Below are 22,172 nucleotides of genomic sequence, written 5' to 3' on the forward strand. Positions count from 1 at the left end.
GGAAGGGGGGGAAGCGCTGCCCTCTAATCCTCTTGGGGGGGCATCTCGGCACACGGCGAAGTCTTCTCAGGCAGCCTCTTCCTTTGCATCGTCGTCGTCGTCGTCCTCCTCCCCGGGAACCGTCGCAACTGAAAGAAAGAAAGTCATTTCGGGGGGAAAGTCTACGCAGAAGGAGGGAAAGGGGATCCGCGCGCGAGAGAGAGGACTGTCTGTGCGTGCGAGGGTTTTTTTGTTTTGTTGTGTTCAAAAGACACCACACAACACACGCTGCGGGGAGAGACGGGGCCCGTCAGTCACCCCAGCTCGTTTGCATAACAATCAATAAAGACATGATCCCAGCCCAGCAGCCGACGGTGCCTCCTCCGCTCTCCGGCCACCTTCCCTTCACCTCCTCCTCCTCCTCCTCCTCCCCCCTCCGCCGCCGCCCCCTCCAATCCCACCCCGCGGTAAATGCTTTAATAGCTGGGGAGAGGGAGGGAGGGGAGGGCGGGCTGACAAATGCCAGGGGAGAAGGGGCAACCGGAGTGCTAAACACATGCAAATGAGGGGTGGGAAAGGGCTCCCAATCCTCTCACCAGAGGGCATCGGAGCTTTAGGAAATGTGTGAACGAGCCGGGTTGCCAGGGCAAGACGGGGCTGGAGAGCAGCGGGCTCAGGAGGAGAAAACCAGGCGGGGGGCGGGGGGGGATGAGCAAAGGGAGCGCGAGGAGGAGAAGAAGAAAGTCTGTTCAGGCGTTAAAAAGTAGGAGGAAGCACAATGCCGCCAAGAGTCGACCTTCCTCCGTCGGAATATCGAGATTTTGTTTTGTTTTCACCTAGTTGTTTCGATTAGCAGGAACTGTTTTCTGAATCTGGGGGAGGGGGGTGTCATCAGTTTAAATCACAGCTGGCTGTGTTGCAGCGTCCCTAGATCAGGTCTCTTTGGTAGAGGGGGAGCCAAGGTCTTTGCCCAGCCCCCCAAATTAAGTAAATAATAAAGGGACTGAGTTGAGGTGGGGGATATATATTTATACACACACATGCAAGGCAATTTCACAGGTTTGGGTATGAGATCCTGCAGCTGCAAGGGGACTGGATTTCCACGCAGTCACTTAACATGCTACACAACCTTCAAGCCAGGGACGCTATGTAAAAAAAATCTAGATAGATATCAAGGAGGCACGCACCACCTCCCAAATGCACTTTATCAGTCTTATTAAAAAAAGATTTGCAAGGTATACCCCTTGCTCTGAGTCACCTACTCTGGGGTTTTGTTTTTATTTCACGTAGGCCATCCAATATCAGAGAGGGCGTATTAGTTTGTAACACGGGGAGAAGTACACTCTTCCAACCTTTAGGAAGTAAAACAAACCAAAAACCAAACTGGACACAATATATATCTTTGTCATCCAGAATGTGGTTCCACCTCCCACCAAAAATGTTTTTACTTGCAACATTCCCCTGTTTTTTTCACTTGTAAACATAATATTAGGTCCCCCAGAGACACTTAAGAAAGGACCCCAGTACAGTTTTATGCCTGATTCCTACAGTTGAAAAATAGTTATCAATTATACTAATTACAGTCATAATTAGACTAATGAACCATTTCTAGCCCATCCTACTAGCTTGGGGGGGACTTCGTCATTTAACTGCTGGGATAGACTGAAAAGCAGGGTTTTAGGTAAACTAATCCAGATTATGAGAGCAAATCTAGAAAGAAAGAAAAGTCACATCAGCCTTGTCTGGCAGATAGGGACCAACATGCATCTTTTAATCACGGAAAGCCCCTAATCACACTAGAGCTACCTCTGCATTTTTACATCAGGGGGGAAAACTGAAACCACTGCTCCTTGTAAGGATTTGGTTGCAACAAGGAGGTCTTCTCCCTATTCTGAAAACACGCACAAAAACAACCTGATCACAGAAAAATTCAGTGTATGAAATAAGGCTACTTTTTAAAAAGGAAAAGAAAGTATAACTTCATTTCTACTAACAGCAACTACTTAATACAAGTAGTTTTCCTGGTTCTGCATAGGCAATGCACTCACATTGGAAAAGATAGTGATAATGTTTGAGTAATAATAATATCACATAGGCTCTCAACAGAACACACATCTATGCCCCATTTTCGTTGCATTTTAAATGTTTTTCCCCCTCCAGGAAACCCCTGCTACAATTTCAGCCTCTTCTCTCTTACCGCCACCACCAAATCCCCTTTCAAGGTTTACTGCTACCAGAAACGAGAAAATTATGGTGCCCACCAACCAGGTCATTATTGTTTAATCGATGCATCTCTGGAGCGCGAAAGAGGTGTCTAAGACGCAGCTATTGATTTTTCTTTTTTGAATTAAAACTATCGCGCGATTTTTTAATTTTATTTTTTAATAAAAAAAACCCCGGATAATTAAAAGCAGCTAAAGAGACTGCGATCTACTCGCTGCTTAAGCCAATGTGACTGTACATGTTCAATATTGCATATCTGCTCCTGCTAGAGACAGAGAGATCAAAGGTCATATTTAACATTCAGGAGGAGGGGCTGGTGCAGATTAATTAATAAATTAATACAGCAGCGCCTTTTATTGCCCAAGCCTAGCATTCATCTACTTTAACAACCCCAGCGGACCACAAGAAGGGGGGGGGGGAGAGAGAGAGAGAGAGGAGAGGAGAGATAACAGGAAGGGGGAAGGGAGAAAAAAGAAAGAAAAGAGAAAGAAAAAGGGGGGAGGAAGGAGAGAGATCCAAAAACAATCACTTACCAGTCTCTGTATTTTTGGGGGGGACACTTGGATTTTGCAGACGCTTAACCCGCCTGTCTGTCTTTAATTAGTTGCACATCACTCCCTAACACAAAGAAGAAGGGGGTGGAAAAAAAGAAGAAAAAAGAAAAAAAAAGGAAGAATATCCCGATGTGTCTTTGGCAGCTTCTCAATTACAACTTTGATACTTGTAAACAAACTGTAAAAGGGCGGTGATGAGGGAGGGGGGTCGGTGGGAAAGGAATAAAGACGCCGATCCACTAAGCAAATACCTGTAAGTGGCTTTCTTTTTTTTTTCCTCCTCTCTCTCTCTCTCTCTCTCTCCTTGTTGCAGAGAAAGGAGGAGGGGGGAAGGGAGGGGGAGAGAGAGGAAAGAGCAGGCACTGAATGTGTGTGTGCGCGCGCTTGTGTGTGTGCTCTGTGTGTGTGTGTGTGCGTGCGCGCGTGAATGTGTGAGAGCGCTTAGCTGTGCTGCTCGGTGGTCTCCTCTTCCTGCGCGTTGCGCTCCGTCCGTCTCTCCAGTCGCTGTGTGCGAGGGAGGGAGGGACGCAGCCGGGGGAGTCTCTCTCTCTCTTTCTCTCCCCCTCGCTCTCCCCCTCTCTGTTTGTGTGTGTGTGGTTGCTGGGGGAGGGGAGAGAAGAGAAGAGAGACGTGGGGGGGGGGGGAGAGGGAGAGGCGCGCCAGGGAGGTGAGGAGGATGCAGGGATGTGGACACCTACTGATGATTGGCTGCAAATTACACCGGGAACAAGAGGCGCGCACGGGCCACTGCTCCGCTTTCCCTCTCCAATCCCCTCCCCCACGCCTCCTCCTCCTGCGCGCTCAACGCAGCGAGAGGCCACGTTTGGCCGCCCCTCCTTCCTCGACGGAGGGGCGGGCGGCGGCGGCGGCTGTGGAGGAGCAAGGGGGGCGGTGGGTAGGTGGGTGGGAAAAGCTGCCTGGAGGCTCATTTGTAAGGAGCAGGCACTTGCCGCGGACTCCAGCCTCTTTATTCCCCATTAACTTGCCTCTGTGCGTGCGTGCGTGCCGAGAGCGCAAGGGAGGCCGGGGGAGAGAGAGGGAGGAGCGGGGAGGGGGGGAGATGGAGAGAGGGAGGGAGAAGGGAGAGCGCGCGGGGGGTGGCTGGTGTGTGCGCGAGAGAGAGGGGTGGCGTTGGAGGGTGTGCTCCAGTCGACGGCAGGGAAGGCGAAGGCGAGAGAGTTCCTCCCCCAGCCGCAGCCTGAAGTGGGAAGGTCCTTGCTCGTTGGAGAAGGGTGCTCTCCACACCAGCACCCCTCGCCTCGCTCCCCCAGGCCCAACCCTTCGCCCAGGCGCCCTCTTAACCATTTGCAGGCGGCCGCCGGCGAGGAGAAGCCGTTGGCTCTGGAGAGGCTTCTCGAGAGGAGGCGAGAGAGGGGAGGCGCTGCACTGGGAGGTCTCCCACTCGCGCGGAAAGAGCTCTTAACAACCCTGAATCCTAGAAGTTAAAGACCCAGGCGGCTTTATTCCTCCCAGCGCCTTCCGCCAAACGCAAAAAAAGAGAGCCTCCCTCAGACTCCAGACTTAATCTCACGGAAATAATCCTGCATGCCCGGCGCTGCCTCGGTGCCAGGAGCAGCAATAATCATCGCCGTCGATGATGACGATGATTAATAATAATAATAACAGTCTCCTTCGAAGGGTTTCTAGCAGCTGCTGAGCTTCCCCTTCGGAGGTGAAATCGTCCCGCGTAATGAGACGGTTGCTCTCATATTAAAGCATTCAAAAGTGTGTGCAGCCACAAAGTTTCTCTTTGGCTTTTTCTTTTGGAGACAAGGATAGAGGTGACACTTTGCACCAATGAATAGGCTAACATGTAGCCACGTTCGTGGTGTCGAATGAGCGTGTTGTTTCCGTGTAAAGGTCTTAAATGCTTCATTGTGGCACTTTACTGGTGCTTATGTGGTACCTAAAGGTTTTTTGTTTAAGAGGAGGGAGGGAGGACAGGATGGCTGTAATACGTAAAGATGAGTATCTTGCGCTGGTTTTACCTTACAGAAAAATGAGGACATGCATGCACTGTTAAATAAATTTAAGCTTATGCGTGCCCAATGCTACCCAATATCATTTCCATGATATTTGATAAGGGAGGAGGTAATTAAAAATATAGGCAACTTTGGAATTATATGGACTGATGAATCAAATTCATTATATTTCATTTAAAAGCTTAATGGATACCCACTGATACCTAATAAAATTACTAGTAGCCTGTAGAAACCTATTAACCCAAGGTGCCCCCCCCATATAAATCAAGAAATTGTGGAATAATTCCTCCACGTTGCCCCTTGCCACTTCTCTCACCCACTGCAACCCCATTATTTCAGATCTCACTTCCCTCCAAGGTCCCAACTCACAAACCCATTTTCCCCTGCTCCCTCCTACTGTTAATTCTTCAAATATCACAACCCACACCCTACTTCTTTCTCCTTCTCCTGACATCTCATTTTTCACAAGATCCTAACCCCAACCTCATTCTTGCTCTGTCTCTCCTTCCTAGAATTCCATTATCCCCCTCCTAATTCTCAACCCCACCTTTTCTCCTTCCTTTTATCCCAGATCTCACATATTCCTGGAATTCCAGTAGGATTCTCCCTATTTTTCCCCTGCCTCCTACACTACACCCTTCCTCCTCCAATTTCCAGAACCTGGCAGCACTCTTTCTCCTTCTTCCTAAAACCATCCTCACAATATCACATAAAATGTACTGTGCTATATCCACTGCTTCTCTTTCTCTCTTATAGTCCACCTTTATCTCACTGTTTCTTCCCAGCAAATACCATGCTCTTAGCAAGGCTTCACTGCTGCAAATGCAATGTAATATATCAGCTACTTGTATAGCCTGTTCTCATAACTTCTAGTGTTTAATCCAGAAATCCTGAGATGATCAAGTGGCAACCAACTGGCTGTTCCACCTGGCCACCAAAACTATTCTATTTGGCTTCTGGTAGCTCAGTTGAGCATTGACGATTCTAAAGTATGGCTGCCTGAGAGTAAGAAAGAGATTTATTCCCAGTCCCCTCACCCTGTGCCCACCTTCATGGACTTGACCCAGCAATGCAGTTGCAGCTAGTGATGACCATTTATTTCAGTTCTCTTAAGTTTCTCTAAGTTTCTCATTTTTCAATCTTAAAGTCAGTTCTCTACATTTCTGCAGCAATTTGCATTTTTATTTTATTCCTAATGGAAATTTGTCAACATTTAAACAGAGCCGAAGTTTGTGCATGCAATTCACTATCTATCCAGGTAAATTTGGGATACAGAATCCCACTACTGTACACAAATGGCTCCTAGCTAGTTTGGGGAAAATGTTTTTTTAGGCTCAAATTAATCTAGGGCATTAACCTGATTCGCATGTATGCTAACCATGGTTAGTATTAACCATAGTTAACATGAAGCATAGTCAATAAACCATAGTTAAAGCTGAAGCATCTGTCAGACAATCACTTATTGACTTCTTACCCCACACAGCAGCTGAACTTTGAGAGTGATTTGAATTTTTTGCTGCCCTTCCTTCACTTGTGGCTCTCTAGCCTTTTGGTGGTGATAACTCCTTAACCATGGTTAAAGAGGAGGTCTGGATTTTCTCATAACAGTAAGCTGAGGTTAAATGTTAACTATGGTTTTGTAAGCCAGCTGCAAACATTGGTTAAGAAGTCACCTTTAACAACAGTTAATAAAACATAGTTAAGCTACTGGGCTGGGTTCAAACACTAAGACATGGTTTGATAAACCGTGGTGTAATGCCATGTGTGAACCAGGACACTTTTTCTCTGAAAGCAAAAGTAGCTTGTGTACAAGTGTCTGTTTCTCTCATGGTTCTTTGAACAGCCTAATGAGGTCAGACTAGAAGCACCCAACAGTTCACCAGCTATATAGGACAGTCAGGGCAGTGGCTAAGAGCTAAGGAGACCTGAGAGATATTTTCCCATTCATTATATTTCAGCCTAATCCACCTCACAGGGTTGCTGTGAAGATAAAGGGGAGGGGGAAACCAGCCCTAGCTGCTTGGAGGAAAAGTGGGGCAAAAATGTGAGCAATAGAACACCCACGTGGAAGGTTTTCTTAGCCTGACATCTGAACCTTGGCTAAAAATAAATCACTGGATGACGTTTGCAGGACACAGCTCTTTCATCTTTATCATAAACACATTTCGTGAGAATAAATCCTATTCATTTCCTGTGGAACTTATTTTGGCATGTGTGCTTAGAGGCAGCCTCAGAGGGAGTTCTCCTTGACAGCTGGTGCCAGGGCTCCAGGCTATGGATTCTGTGTAAGGAAATAGATAGCAGAACAGTGTGGAAATGAAATGTTCACTACATGGATTGGTTTAAATGTGCATTGACTTGAAATCATATTGTTTATGTAGGTGTCTCCATATTTCTTTTGTGGTCAGCCACACTGATGGCTAGCTGAAAGGACTTTTTAAGCAAACACACTATCTGCATTTCTTGAGGTTTTAAATGCAAGTGCCCCACCCAGAAGTTCATGGAAATACCAGCAGGTAAAAAAGATAAAGGTAAAGGACGCCTGGACAGTTAAGTCCAGTCAAAGGCGACTATTGGGTTGCGGCGCTCATCTCGCTTTCAGGCCTTTCCGGGTCATGTGGCCAGCATGACTAAACTGCTTCTGGTGCAACGGGATACCTTGATGGAAACCAGAACGCACAGAAATGCTGTTTACCTTCTCAGCACAGTGGTACCTATTTATCTACTTGCACTGGCATGCTTTCGCACTAGGTTGGCAGGAGCTGGGACAGACTAACAGAAGCTCACCCCGTCATGGGAATTTGAACTTCCAACCTTCTGATTGGCAACCCCAAGAGGCTCAGTGGTTTAGACCACACCACCACCCATGTCGCAGCAAGTAGATTTGTGTGTGTATGTGTGTTCTGTTCTCAGATTTTTCAGAGGAAAACACCTTGAAACAGACTTTCAAGAGGTAAAAACAAAACAAAGCACATATTCATTTAATAAAACATTAATCTCCAACCCATAAACTTGGATCCTAACTTTCCTTAGATAAATAGAACAAGAGTTTATGGTCACAGAACAAGGCTTTCCCTCTGCTTTTCCCCCCTCTGCATACCTCCCTTCTGAAATTCTGCTCCTAGAGGTGGATGGACCATGGGAGAAGATCCTGATGGAAATCAACCCCCACCCCTTTCAACATGGATGGAGGAGTAACTTTGGATGCAAGCCATAATGTGTTAACATCCAGAATTTCAAAGAATATTAGAAGAGCTCTGCTCTGTTTTTTTAAAATATCAGTCAAATGTAACTTATGTAAAATCTGGAAATGTACACCACTCTGAAGTTTTGTCCATTTTCAGATTGTACTTTCAGATCAGTGGCCACTGGCTACAATCCAGCAAAAAATTCAAGCATCCTTAAAAACTTATTGAACTCGGTGGACTTCAGAGTGTCTGACTCTGATGATGCCTCCTGACCTATTTAGTTTGTGAATGCATTTATTTCAGTTTGGATTTTTAGCCTGCCCAGTCTTCCTAGACCAGGATACAGAAAAGCAAATGAACAGATAATTAATTCAATGAATACTGTATAACTAACAATCAAAATCAGTCAAATTAAAGCCTAACAAATGTAAATTCCTCACATCTGTTTAACCCTCGCTAGCTCAAATAGTAATAATAATAAATACTTGCATCACTTCTGGGGGGGGGGAGGAATCAGATTTTGGAGTTTTAAAATTGGGTATCCAGCCTTGTATAAGATTACCTTTTGCAGAAATAATAATAATATCAAACTCTTAGGAGCATTGCATATTGCCAAAGAACAGCATGAGAAAGAACTGGCTGTATATACATACTTTACGAACTTTGAATGCTGCTGTTTTTATTGCCACTTTCGTTTACTGCAGTTTCTTTGTTAAAATTAACATTCAAAAGGGGCCAGACTGAGATAAACTGCTGTTGCTCTTTTGACTTCTCTGAAAACGCACATAGGAGGTGACCAGAGATTCAGGGATTTATAATTAGGGTTGCAGCATTTCACAGATTAATAAGCAAGATAATTGATTAAAAACCATTTGAACTGGCAGAAAATGTCCCCCAACTCATCATGCAAAATATTCTCTGAGCTTTTATTTTTGCTTATTTACTTATATTTACTTTTACTTATTATATTTATATATCCCAAAGTTTATCCACTGAGCTGAGTGTATATTGTTCCCCACACACCTCATTTTTCAAATCCTTACAAGAATCCTATGAGGTAGATTAGGCTGAGAGATAGTGACCAACCCAAGGTCACTCAGTAAACTTGAACCTGGGTCTCTTGAATCCTACTCCCAACGCTGTAATCACACCACCACGCTGGTTCTGAAAGTACTTACAGAAGCTGGAGACCGCAAGCACCAACTTAGAAGAAACATCTCCTCCTTCCCTCACACGCAGGATGGAATCCTTCATCAAAGAGGATGTCTAGTGTAAGAGATGGGCATCATCAAAAACCTTTTTTCCCCCTTCAGAAATCTTGTACTATTTAATCGATCTCTGGCTTATATAGTTAATCAAATAAGGTTTCACTAATCAGTTTAGAATTAATTAGTGCTTTTATATCCCAACTTTCCTCCACTGAGCTCAAGGTGTGTGTGGGGGGTGTTTCTAACCCCCTCCCTCAATTAACACCCCCCAAAAAAAAAACCCAATGAAGGAAGGCTAGGCTGAGAGGCAGTGATTGGCTCAAGGTTGCTCAATAAGCTTCATGACCGAGTGGGGATTTGAACCTTGGTTTTCCAGGTCGCAGTCTGACACACTAACCACTACACCACATTGGATTTCCACCATCGCTCCTTTTTTCTGTACTATTTCCAATTCCTTCAGCTTTGGCCCATATCCTCTGCATGGCCAACAGTCAGAGGTGTTATGAGAGAGGGTTGGTGGTTGGCATCCATCTGTCTCGGGAGGCAATAAAAGCCTCCGGAGGTGAAGTCAAACTGTTGGAGAGCTGGAGTCCAGTAAGATCTGCAAGACCAAGAGGTTGTCCGCCCTGCTTTAAAGAATTATATATAGCTGGGGGCAGCTTTCCTCAATTTAGGGGTTGTCAATGTGGTGCCCTCCAGGCATCTTGGTCAGCTGTCAGCATTGGCTATTGCTGAATTGGGCTGATGGGAACTGTGGTCCAAAACATCTGGATGGCTACCCCTGCCTTAAGCAATGCCTTTAGCACTGCAGTCCTCAAGCTTGAGATCCAAAGATGATGCTCCCCTGCCAGTTCCATGCTTTTAGGGCAGGGATAGCCAACTGAGTGTCCTCCAGGTGTTGTAGGACTCTAGCTTCCACCAGACCCAGCTGGCATGGCTAACAGTGGATAAAATAAATAACAGTGGATAAAATAAAAAAATTCCTTCCAGTAGCACCTTAAAGACCAACTAAGTTAGTTCTTGGTATGAGCTTTCGTGTGCATGCACACTTCTTCAGATACACTGAAACAGAAGTTGCCAGATCCTTCTATATAATGAGAAGGTGGGGAGGGGTATTACTCAGAAGGGTGGTGGGAATGGGAGATTGGCAGATAGCTGAGATGAGCCTGTTAGATAGCTCAGATAGCTGAGATGATTGGCAGATAGCTGAGATGAGCCAGTCATCTCAGCTATCTGCCAATCTCCCATTCCCACCACCCTTCTGAGTAATACCCCTCCCCACCTTCTCACTATATAGAAGGGTCTGGCAACTTCTGTTTCAGTGTATCTGAAGAAGTGTGCATGCACACGAAAGCTCATACCAAGAACTAACTTAGTTGGTCTTTAAGGTGCTACTGGAAGGAATTTTTTTATTTTGACTATGGCAGACCAACACGGCTACCTATCTGTAACTGTAACAGTGGATAGTGAGACTTGTAGTCCAACAAGAGCTGGAGGGCCACAGCTTTCCCATCCCTGATCTAGAAGACCATTCAGAGCTTTCATATGGAAAGTGAAACTAAGTGCAGAAGTCCAATTAAAAACTACCCAGCGCTGGGTGCAATGGAACCTCCCATGTCCTCCAGGTGCATCATTTAATGCTGTCCATATTGCAAGTCCCTTTGCATTGACAGCCCATGAGCTGTTACTTAGCAGCAAATTAATAATAACTGCATTGCACTGTTCTCAGTAGTCCTTGTACGTTTCTTCCACTCAGATTCTCAACAGTGCAATAATGAGCTTCCACCAGAGACTGCTTCAGATAAGAGGACACCAACTTTGCTTCCCAAGGTATAGTCTTTTCTCAGGAGATCACGACATTTTAATATTATTATTTTTTAAAGACATAGCCTGCTTTCTGGTTCAGTAAATGCCTCTTTCTTTCATCTCTCTTCACATGAATTGATCTTTATTTGCCTTCTAATTCTCGTGCACTCAGAGCCAGGGGAGGCAAGAAAGGCACTGCAGCCCCACCAGCTCACTCTGCCTTCAGTCATCTCCCAGCTGGCTGCCTACCCTCCTTCCTTGCAGCCAGTCTAGGGAGAAGGGCTGGCTGCCAGTCTCCTCCACCTTAGTTTCAGTGCTGCATTTTTAGAGCTTGACAGGGAGGGATATGGGGGCAAAAGCAGAGCTAGTTGGCTCTGCCTCTCATTGCCTCCAGCTCTGCTAGTTATTTGCTCTGGCAGTCTGGTGCCACCTGCTGTTTGCCTCCCTGCCTTCCGCCCTACTGGTCCTAAAAAGGTAAAGGGACCCCTGACAGTCAAGTCCAGTCGCGGATGACTCTGGAGTTGTGGCGCTCACCTCGCTTTACCGGCCAGGGGAGCCGGCGTTTTTGTCTGCAGACAGCGTCCGGGTCATGTGGCCAGCATGACTAAGCTGCTTCTGGCGAAACCAGAGCAGCACACGGAAACACAATTTACCTTCCCACCAGAGCGGTACCTATTTATCTACTTGCACTTCAATGTGCTTTCGAACTGCTAGGTTGGCAGAGCTGGGACCAAACAATGGGAGCTCACCCCGTCACGGGGATTTGAACCGCTGACCTTCTGATCGGCAAGCCCTAGGCTCTGTGGTTTAGACCACAGCACCACCCGCGTCCTAATGAGCATTAATTTCCACTGCTCATAGCCATATTCAAGCAATATGAAAACGGGGGGGGGCGGGGGGAGAGAGTATCCATTTAAAGAGTATCCATTTAATGGCATGCTATGAATATCATGCTTGTGAAGGGCATAGGTTAAAGTTGCAAATGCAAGCGCACTAACTTAGAACTCAGCTCCATTTAAATAAATGGAGCTAAAATGCCATTAGAACTGGGAAGTTTTATTTAGCCATTTATTTAGTCTAAAAATCATATGCCACCAGCTAGACCAAAAGTAGCTCTCAGGCTGAATGAACAGCAAAATATTTAAATATTTGGAATATTAAAACCATTAAAATGAATTTTTTTAAAAACAAACAAACAAAAAACCTCACAGTGTTAAGATCAGGCAGACCATGGCATCTAAGAAATGAACGGTGTCACCATTCAGATCAAATCCCACATAAGGAAACATTTTTTTTACTTCTTCAAAGCATCTAGTAAGGTGTCTAGATGGTCTTTTCTCATCAGGGGAGTCCATAGGGAGGGTTCCACCATAAAGCAAGCTCTACTCTGAACTCAAGGAGAACCAGATTTGGACCTAGGACATCAATTCCAAATACAAGGAGGCACCATATTTGGGGAGGTGAGTAAACCTTACAGACCCAATGCACCCTCACTGAAGGATGGAGCTGAAAATCTGGGCAGAGGAGATATAGGCAAACTACATTAACTGAAATTTGCCTAATGGAGATAACAGAACCAGACCAGCCCATAGGCATGATATGGAAATAAATCTCACATTTTTGTTGCTGTTTCCAAATCAAATATCCCTTTCTTCCTCCGCATATCCAAATTACTAACTGTCACACGCAGACGCAAGCCAGTGGCTTCCAAATGAAAATGAACAACTTGTCACCCGACAACTAACAATAAGTGTTTTAGCCTGCTGTGACACTGCCCTCCCGTTCCCTGCAAATGCTTATTAATGACAATACTGTTTTTACGGCATCCATTACTGCACCGCTGAGAGGCGCCCTAAGGCAGCAGTTTTCAAACCAACTTTCTGGTGGTCTCAGTTTGCAGCCATCAACACTTATTAACTACGCTGTTTGTTCTAACAACCATCCAGGAACATAGGGCAGGTGCCTTGCAAAGTTTCTCCGGCAATGGTCAAAGCCCGGGTAATCTGGTGCTTGGGTCCCTGTTTTGTACGCATGTGCATATATATATAATTGTTCCCTTTCCATTAGTTGAACCTTGTAAACCAGCTGCCTAATCGATTAAGGTGAAGGTTGACTTAGGGGAGAGTTGAGTGTCAACCAGCCAAGAGAATCTGAGGGCCTCTGCCATACCTGTGAAGATGGATGCTTTTATCCCAGAGAGCATCCTTGTTGTGCTCGTCTTTCAGAGATTTGTGTGCCACACATTCCTTGCCACTTGGGTCAACTCTGTCTTGAACATCAATGTTTCACTTAGTGTCAGCTTTCCTCGCCTGCTTCTTGTCTGAAATGTTACTCAGGACCAAGCTACGGGCCAAATCCCACTTGCGTAGCACTGCAGGTAACTTGCTGCTTGCTGCATCAAACACATCAAGTCTGAAGGGGACACCAACACATGTATCCAAGCACACAGGAAACATGGGCGCCAGTACACCACCCTGTCTCATTTTGCAGGATCAGTTCCGGCGAATGATGCCTGAATATGTGGACAAAAGATTTCCACCAAGCCCCCTTTCCCTCCCTGCCCTCCCAACAATTTGCTGCCCTTTCTCATGACACCCAACTTCCTCTACCTAATGGTAGGGCAGGCTCTAACAATGGGGAATGATGTGCCTCAAGACCACAACTGTGTTTAGCGGCACTAATAAACAAGCAAGCCCCTGTTTTTGTCAGCTTCACAACCTGCCTAAGATCATGGGTGGGGAACTTGTAGCCCTCCAGATATTGTTGGACTACCACTCCCATAATCCCTGAGTATTGGCCAAGTTGGCCAAGGCTATTGAGAGTCCAACATCTTGAAGGCCACATGTTCACCATCCCAAGCTTAGATGATAAGGAGCACGCTTGTCAATGCTCATGGTTGCTTACTAGAAGAGCTGCTGTCCTGTTTTCAGCTGTACTTCAGTACCACCACTGAAGATGATTAAAGGGCAATATTGTAGTTCAGCGGAAATCAAGTGATTCAGTGGGTCAATAGTTTTGCACTTGGCACTATGAAGCTTCTGACTCTAGACTGACTTCTCAGTCAGCTGCTCCTGACCACTTCCACCTTTGTCTGACTGCACACACATTTATTTACTAATTTGCACTCTGATTTATATATCTTAAAATTAAAAATTTCAAAACGGCATACACTAAAATAAATATGTTATAACATCAACATACTGCAACATTAGGTTTGCATTGGATGTCTCTGTGCTTCACCATCTACATAGATCTAGAGCAGAGGTGGGGAACCTGGGTTCTGCCAGCTGTTGTTGCACTGCAAATCCCATCATCCCTTGCCATTGCTTTGCTGGTTGGGACTTCTGGGATTTAGAGTACAACTTCTGGAAGGTCCCAGGTTCCCCACCTCTGAACCGGGGATTAACATTATCGGTCCCAGAGCTACATCCTTTGTTCATGAAATAACAGTCCTCATTTAAGGTTGTGGAAGTGAGCAAAATATCAGCTACTTATTTGTTTAGTTCAGTTGGCAGAAAAATGTTGAGAAACTGTTTGCCAGTGGGTGGATACTGCTAATAATTTGCTGTGCAATTGAGTAGAAAGAGTAGAAATCTTCCCCCTGCCTGGAGGAAAAGGGTTTGGTTTTTTTGCTAGCATCTGTCTCATCTCAATCAAAATGCAAAAGTCACAATAAAGAAGAGATTTTGAAAGAACTGAGGACCATGTTGTTCCAAGAATGTAGATGTTTTTAATGACTGAATGCCACGTATCATAGCCATTACATAGTTATTTATGAGGAAAGCATTGCTGTTATTATCTCAACTAATTGAGGATAGAGTCTGTCACCTAAATTTTTATTGTTTGTGTAAAATAAATGATGCATCTTGACATTTTCCTGCCATTTAGCCTGAGTAAACATTTCTTTATTCAGAGAAAGAAAACTCACTATTTATCACTTTAGTGATTGTTCCATTGTGCATCCAATGGAAACTTAGTTTATGTTGGTGTTAGAAATTAAGGCATTTGTTTTTTAAATGCTATTTTGGTGCAAATTATGCACATGAGTCTTTGTTACTGTTTAGCACCTGTTTTCCAGCAAATATAGAAAAATTAGGCGCACAAATGTTTTAAAAAGGAATTAGCAATAAAGGATATTTGTGGATGAGAAGAGAAAACTTTTAAAATTAATGTCATTGGAAGAAGAAGTTGAAAATGGAAGCAAAATGCTTATTTCATACTCGGAGCCATTTTGCAATTTTCCAATTTAAATATATTATGTAAATCAGGAGTTTTTTGTTGTTGTTGTTAATGTCCCTTTGGTTATACCTCCTTCATTTATTTGCTGGCTTGAAGATAGAGAGAAGCCCTCCTGCACAGTCTCATTTATTGCTCTTGCTGCTCTTGCACTAAGAAATGGCAGCAATATGAAGGCTGTGCCCACGCTAGGCCATTATAATGTCTGTTTGTGTGCCATCTTCCTCACAAGTGATTTAAACGGAGCCACACCACTGGGCAGTGCTTAATGCGATGTATTCGCACTATGTGTTGTTGTCCCCTTTCCACACTCCACAAGTTCCAGACACCTGAAGTCTGCCCTAGACATGCACACAGGTATTTGTGTATCTCTGTTTGCTCACACACATTAAAAGAACAATAAGGTGGAAACATGCAGCAACAAACTGCCACCAAAGCCAATGTTTCAAGCAAAGGCAAAACAGCATTTTTCTCTTTAAACATCATCATCACATCACCATTATTATTATTGGAATACAAGTTTTCAACCTGCCAGGTTGAGCAGAATAAATGTGTGTGAGTGAGAAAATGAGAGGCAGAGATGGCCAGCCCCAGCAGCAGCCCACTGAAGAATGACATGAAAGGTCAAAGAACATCCAGGCAGGCAAGGAATTTGGGTACCACCCATCCTCAGCTGAAGGAAAAGCCTTCAGGGTACAATAAATGTGGCCAAGCAAGAGCATCACTCACCACAAAGGCTGCTGAGAGAGAGAGAGAGGGGGGGGCTTGTTTTAACCCTTTTCCTTTCTTATTGCCTATATCTGCAATGACAAACTTTTAATGAAGCTGCTATGCACTAGGGGAGTTCAGCAAAAATAAAAATAATAACAGTTGTTGTTTTTTTTTTAATTATCATGAGCACTACATCCTTTCCTGTGTGCTGATAGAAACAAAATCAAAGTAGCAGGCATGGTGACACATGACACTCAGAAAAATATCACTACATGCATAAAACTCTCACCAATTTAAGGACACCAACAGGTAAGCATGCAAATTTTTACTGGATTTGCTTATCACAGAATCATAAAATCGTATAGTTGTAGAGTTGGAAGGGATCACGGGGGTCTTTTAATCTAACACTCTGAAATGCAGGAATCTATTGCCTGACATGGGCTTGAACTCATGACTCTCATGCTCTACTGACTGAGCTGGTTCAGCTGAATCCTTCAGTCACATGCTTTCTGGATCAGGAAAATCCAAATTTAATGGGGGGGCAGTGCTGGCTGCCAATTGTGTGAGGAGGGCTGTGTGAGGAGGGCATCATGTGGAGAGCACACACAAAAATTGAGACGCAAGCAGCTTCAAGTCCACATCAAACTCCCAGGTGGAGAGCCAAAAGACGAAAGGGTAAGAACAGGGCTTCCTCATGGGAAAAGGCTGCACCATTTCAGGCTACTTAGTTTAGGGGGGAAAGGCAACTCCTCATAGAGAGTTATAAAATCATGCAAGTAGAGAAAGTAGATGCAAGATTTTTCTCAGTCTCTCCTAACTCTGGAACTCAGTGCCACCCTATAGTAGGAGATTCAAAACAGGAGAAAAGGAATGTACGTCTTCATACAATACAATACAATTGTAGAGTTGGAAGAGACCCAGAAATGTAGGAATCTCAACACACAGCCCTCCATTCAGTTTGAAACCATACCTGATCCTGCTTAGCTTTATCACTGATCTGTATATAAAAGCCATCATGATTACACAGAACTTCCAGATTCAGAGAGTCCATCCAGTTTGCAGAGCTGATAAACCACAGTTAATGGTTTACCTGAATGTGGAGATTGCTTCTGCTCCTTTCCTCTCCTAGTATGAGCAGGATCCACCAAGTGCGATCCCTGGTTTAGTGTTGCCGCCAATGAGGGAATATGGTTTCCTTTGCCTAAACAAACCATGCTTAATAAGCCAAAGAAGAAACACAGTCATCATGTCTCTTAATACAGTGATACCTCAGGTTACATAAGCTTCAGGTTACATACGCCTCAGGTTACAGACTCCGCTAACCCAGAAATATTACCTCGGGTTAAGAACTTTGCTTCAGAATGAGAACAGAAATCGTGCTCCGGCTGCACGGTGGCAGCAGGAGGCCCCATTAGCTAAAGTGGTGCTTCAGGTTAAGAACAGTTTCAGGTTAAGAACAGACCTCCAGAACAAATTAAGTTCTTGGTGCCGGTTATTGACCCTACTGTGAAGGTGCAAGCATGCAATCATAGCACATCCAGAAAACGTTTACCAGTCTGAACCCCCATTTAGGAAAGGCAGAAGTCTGTACCCAAGCTGGGTTTTAGACCAAATCTGATTATGTCTCAGGAGTCCCAATGCCTCTATTTATTATTATGAAACATAAAACGTCATCACAGCAAATACCCTAAAAATATTCCAATTTATGCAATTTAATCTTGAATATATCTAGAAATATTGAACTAGGCTGCAAATCTCTCTCTCTCTCTCTCTCTCTCTCTCTCTCTCATATATATATATATATACACACACACTTTCACTCCAAAGCTAGCACTTTGCCAACTGTAAGGTATCAGGAGAATCATGAGCTATGCAGCCTGTAGCATAATCTTTCTGCCACTGGCTTGATCTCTTTCTGCTGCATGCTGTTAGAAGGCTCACCCAAACTTTCTGCATGTTTTCATGATTTACGCAGAGAACTCAAAATCTGCAGAAAAATTAGAAGCTGCTTATATGCTCAAGATTCCACAACAGATAACACTATCCTTACTGGAGGCCATATGCCATGTCCTGAAGCATCATCAGGGTTATGCAGATTTCTGAAGGAGCATTTATCGGGTATTTCCAGCACTGGTTATCCCCCCCCCTTTATGACAAAAGGACAGTCTGCCTCTGTTTGGGTTAATAGCTGCAGCTGTTCTGCTTCTAAGCAATCACCTAGCTGAAGTGAATGAAGACTGTGGTGGATGGGAGACTTTCACTGGCTGCAGTCAGAAGGAAACAACCCGGAGGTCTTACGAAGGGAGAATACAAAGGATGCATAAATAATTGGTCAACTGTTTTCTTTGAAAAGGAAGATTTCTCCCTTAAGAGGGTGATCTGAAGGGCACCTTATCTGTCACAAACTCTGCAAGACAGTGGATGATCTGCTTACCACCATGCACAGGGAACTTTCCCTATAGAAAACGCCAAGACATATTGTGTAAGCAAGTACTGGTGTATAAGAAATTTTTTGTGTGTGTGTGTGTAAATCATATAATACATTTGCAGTTGTATCTTTAAAAATCCACCTTTGTTCATATGCTGACATAAATCTGATATCAGGAATCACAAGACAGAGAAACCAGTAGGAGAACACTTCAATCTCCCAGGACATTCTATACAAGATCTCAAAGTAGCTGTCTTATTACAAAAGAATTTCAGAAATAGACTGGAAAGAGAAGTTGCTGAATTGCAACTTATTACCAAACTTAAAACCATGGAGAGACCTGGTCTGAATAGAGACACTGGATTCTTATCTCATTATACAGTACATGATAAAGCTATTTTTTGCCATCTCACCCCTTGCTTTTTCCTGTAAGACCAACTGCAGTCATTAACAGTCATCAGCAGGTTTACCACACCTATCAGCCAACCACCCATTCCCACCCCCCTTCTGAGTAATACCCCTCCCCACCCTCTCACTATATATAAGGGTCTGGTGACTTCTGTTTCAGTGTCGCTGAAAAAGTGCGCATGCACACAAAAGCTCATACCAAGAACAAACTTAGTTGGTCTCTAAGGTGCTACTGGAAGGAATTTTTATTATTTATTTAGTTTGAATGTGGATTCATCACGGGCTACAATTATAGTGTGTGGTACCATGTTGCTTTGCTTTTGCACAATGAAAACAATTAAATAAAAATCAACAAATCTGCATATCCAGCAAATTATTCTTTTCATTATATTAACATCCATCCACGGAAATTTGTCCCCATGACATAGCAAGATCTCATTTCCCACAAAACATTTCTTTCTCTCCAAATAAAGCATTTTAATATTTACCATATTTTTCACTCTATAGGACGCACTTTTTCCCCTCCAAAAATGAAAGGGAAATGTGTGTGCGTCCTATGGAGTGAATGCAGGCTCCTTGGCTTCAGCAATAGCAATGTGAAGCCTCTGAAGCACAGAGGGAGAGCTCCCCCCGCGCTCTGGAGGCTTCACATTGCTTTTGCTGTGCTCCGGGGGCTTCAGGCAGCTATCCGCAAGCCTTCGGAGCGCAGCAGGAGTTCCCGCTGCGCTCCGAAGGCTTGCGGATAGCCACCTGAAGCCTGAAACCCCCGGAGTGCAGCGCGAACTCCTGCTGCGCTCCGGGGGCTTCAGGCGGTCAACCACAAGCCTTTGGAGCGCAGCAGGAATTCCCGCTGTGCTCTGAAGGCTTGCGGATAGCCGCCTGAACCCTGGAGAGCGAGAGGGGTCGGTGCACATTGATCCCTCTTGCTCTCCAGGCTTCGCTTTGCTGGAGAGGCGCTGCACAGTTTTCCCTCTCTGCGCAGCGCCCCTTCAGCGAAGCGGGAGGAGAAATGGAAGGGGCTCCGTTTCTCCTGCCGCTTCGCTGAAGGTGCCCTGAGCAGAGAGGGGGAGAATTTTTTTCCCCCTGTTCTCTCCCTCCTATGGTCCGGTGTGTCCTATAGAGCGAAAAATACGGTATATAAAGAGAAGGACCTGATTTGGCTTGCTCATTCATTGGGCTCTTAGAATGGCTGGGGCTTTTTCTCACAAGATATAAAGCTGAAATTTGCTACACACATAAACCAATTTGGCTTCATGGCTAGGAGCATGAAGACTAACTCCCACCCCCACAGGTTGTGGTGCTTCCACATTGACTAGATAAAACACGTTGGTGACATTTGGTACACATATAACCCAAGACATTCTGATTATTAGAAAAGCTCAGGAATGTCAGGCATTGAACCTTAGACCTTCTGCATGCAAAGCAATTGCTCTGCCACTGGGCCACAGCCCAGCTCTTGCTAGAGCACAGCAGATTGACGCAGTTATAGACATTGCCAGAAAGAGCATTTCAAAGTCATGGGTCTGCATTAGAGAGCCCCCAAAGACATTTCTGTTCCAGTCTGCATTTGGTTAATGGTCTGTGTCAAGAATTGTTAGCTGCTGCTGATTTTAATTTAATGATTTTCAGTTTAATGGTATGTTTGGTAATTATTTTATTTATCTGAGCTTTAAAACTGCAAATTGCCTCGGCGAGGGCAGTGTGCCATGAAAGGTGAGTTAGCAATCCCTCAGATAGATAATCTTGCTGGTTCTGGATTGGCAGCCCTAATGATGGAAATGTCCTCATTACCTCCCCATTTTGCCAGTTTCTCCATCGGAGAAGGATAGAGCTCTGCACTGTGTGTGTACATCCTTAGTGTCACAACTAAGCAGGGATATTTCTACAATGTGAAATATTGTATAGTTACCTTTCCAGAATGCTCCTTCCCCTCTGTCTGAGACCTTCCTTACACAGCCATTCAGCACATACAGACTAGCAACCAATGAAAGCATGGCAGCTATGACGACAACAATGACAATTCTGATGGTAGTAACTGTGTTGCCGGTGGCGTGCGCGCCAATCTCTTTCGCTGTGCTGGTTTGCAGAGGTGTTCAAACAGAGCTCACAGAGTGACGGCTGAGATAGTCGTCTTTGTACCACGCACAATGCGTGTAGCCATTTGGCAACTTATCTCTTGCCGCACCTATAACAGTGTTTCCTTTCTATTTCAGTCAGGTAAGGTAGAAATAACCATAAGAACCATGATGGTGTCATTCACTGAGCCATTATTATTTTTTTACAGGCAACATTTCATGGTTCCAGGGAGTCTTGTAAACAATGGGATGAAGGCCAAAGTACACTTAGCTCCTTTTTAAACCATGCTTAAATGGTCTGCTTTTATTTTAAATGGGAAACAACCCTAGGGCCCCAATCTAAGGTGTGCTTCCAATCTGGTATAGGAGCTCTATGTCAGTTTCCTGCCAAAAATTGCTCCCTCCTGGGTGCTCTTTGGACCCAAAAGTGCTGTTTCCTGTGAGTAGCACCAGGGGGGTGGAGGGGGGGACATAGCAACTGTGGAACAATTAGCACATTGTGCCTTCCAAGGCAGGGCTACACAGCTGCTCTTTCTTCAGAAAAAAAGTAAAGGGACCCCTGACCATTAGCTTCCGGGTCATGTGGCCAGCATGACTGAGCCGCTTCCGGTGAACCAGAGCAGCGCACGGAAACACCGTTTACCTTCCCACAGGAGCGGTACCTATTTATCTACTTGCACTTTGACGTGCTTTTGAACTGCTAGGTTGGCAGGAGCAGGGACCAAGCAACGGGAGCTCACCCCGTTGTGGGGATTCGAACCGCCAACCTTCTGATCGGCAAGCCCAATGCCCAGTGGTTTAGACCACAGCGCCACTCACGTCCCTTCTTCTTCAGATAAAAGTGACCAATTTAAGCATGCTGTTTCAAAAAGTGTAAATAATGTTAGGGTGTGGTTTGGCTCTGAGTGTTTCATGATCATTTGCTGCTGTCATGTCATCTGTGCACATTTAACAGCAAGAGGTGCCTGCCCTGATGAGCTTACCATCTAAATTTCAGTAACACAGAAGAACTAATAACTGAATCATTTAAATAATGCAGAAGAGCAAGGAGACAACGCTGGACAACAGGGAGTGAATATACACAATTCCTATGGCACACACTTAATATTTGGGTCCTTCCAGACTTACTTTTTATTGGGCATTGATGATCATGATGTTCTTAGAGTGGTTATAAACTTTCAATACAGTTTGTGCCTACAAAAGTTTTTTAGGGGGGATATACTGCTTGGTTTCCCATTGGTGCATATCCCATAGCTTCCTGCTAAAATCCTGTAGATTTTTATACCACAAATGTTCCAGGGGTGTGCATGTGTCCTGCTTTGTTACACTGTACTGGAAAACTGTACCTACAGATGGCAATCATGCAATAACATT

The 22,172-nt window shown here is 44.6% G+C and overlaps 1 long non-coding RNA gene across 1 annotated transcript; it reads right to left on the reverse strand.

Moving 5' to 3' along the window:
* Positions 1–85: 85 nt before the first annotated feature.
* LOC309540336 lies at positions 86–20,758 on the reverse strand. The gene is made up of 4 exons (XR_014223185.1): positions 20,633–20,758; positions 9,105–9,192; positions 2,736–2,820; positions 86–128 (listed from the first exon to the last, which is right to left on the reverse strand). It is a non-coding gene; the product is annotated as an uncharacterized lncRNA (long non-coding RNA).
* Positions 20,759–22,172: the final 1,414 nt, after the last annotated feature.

The sequence above is a fragment of the Podarcis vaucheri genome, assembly GCF_965113315.1.
Source record: "Podarcis vaucheri genome assembly, chromosome: 9".
In the NCBI taxonomy this organism is placed as follows: domain Eukaryota; kingdom Metazoa; phylum Chordata; class Lepidosauria; order Squamata; family Lacertidae; genus Podarcis; species Podarcis vaucheri.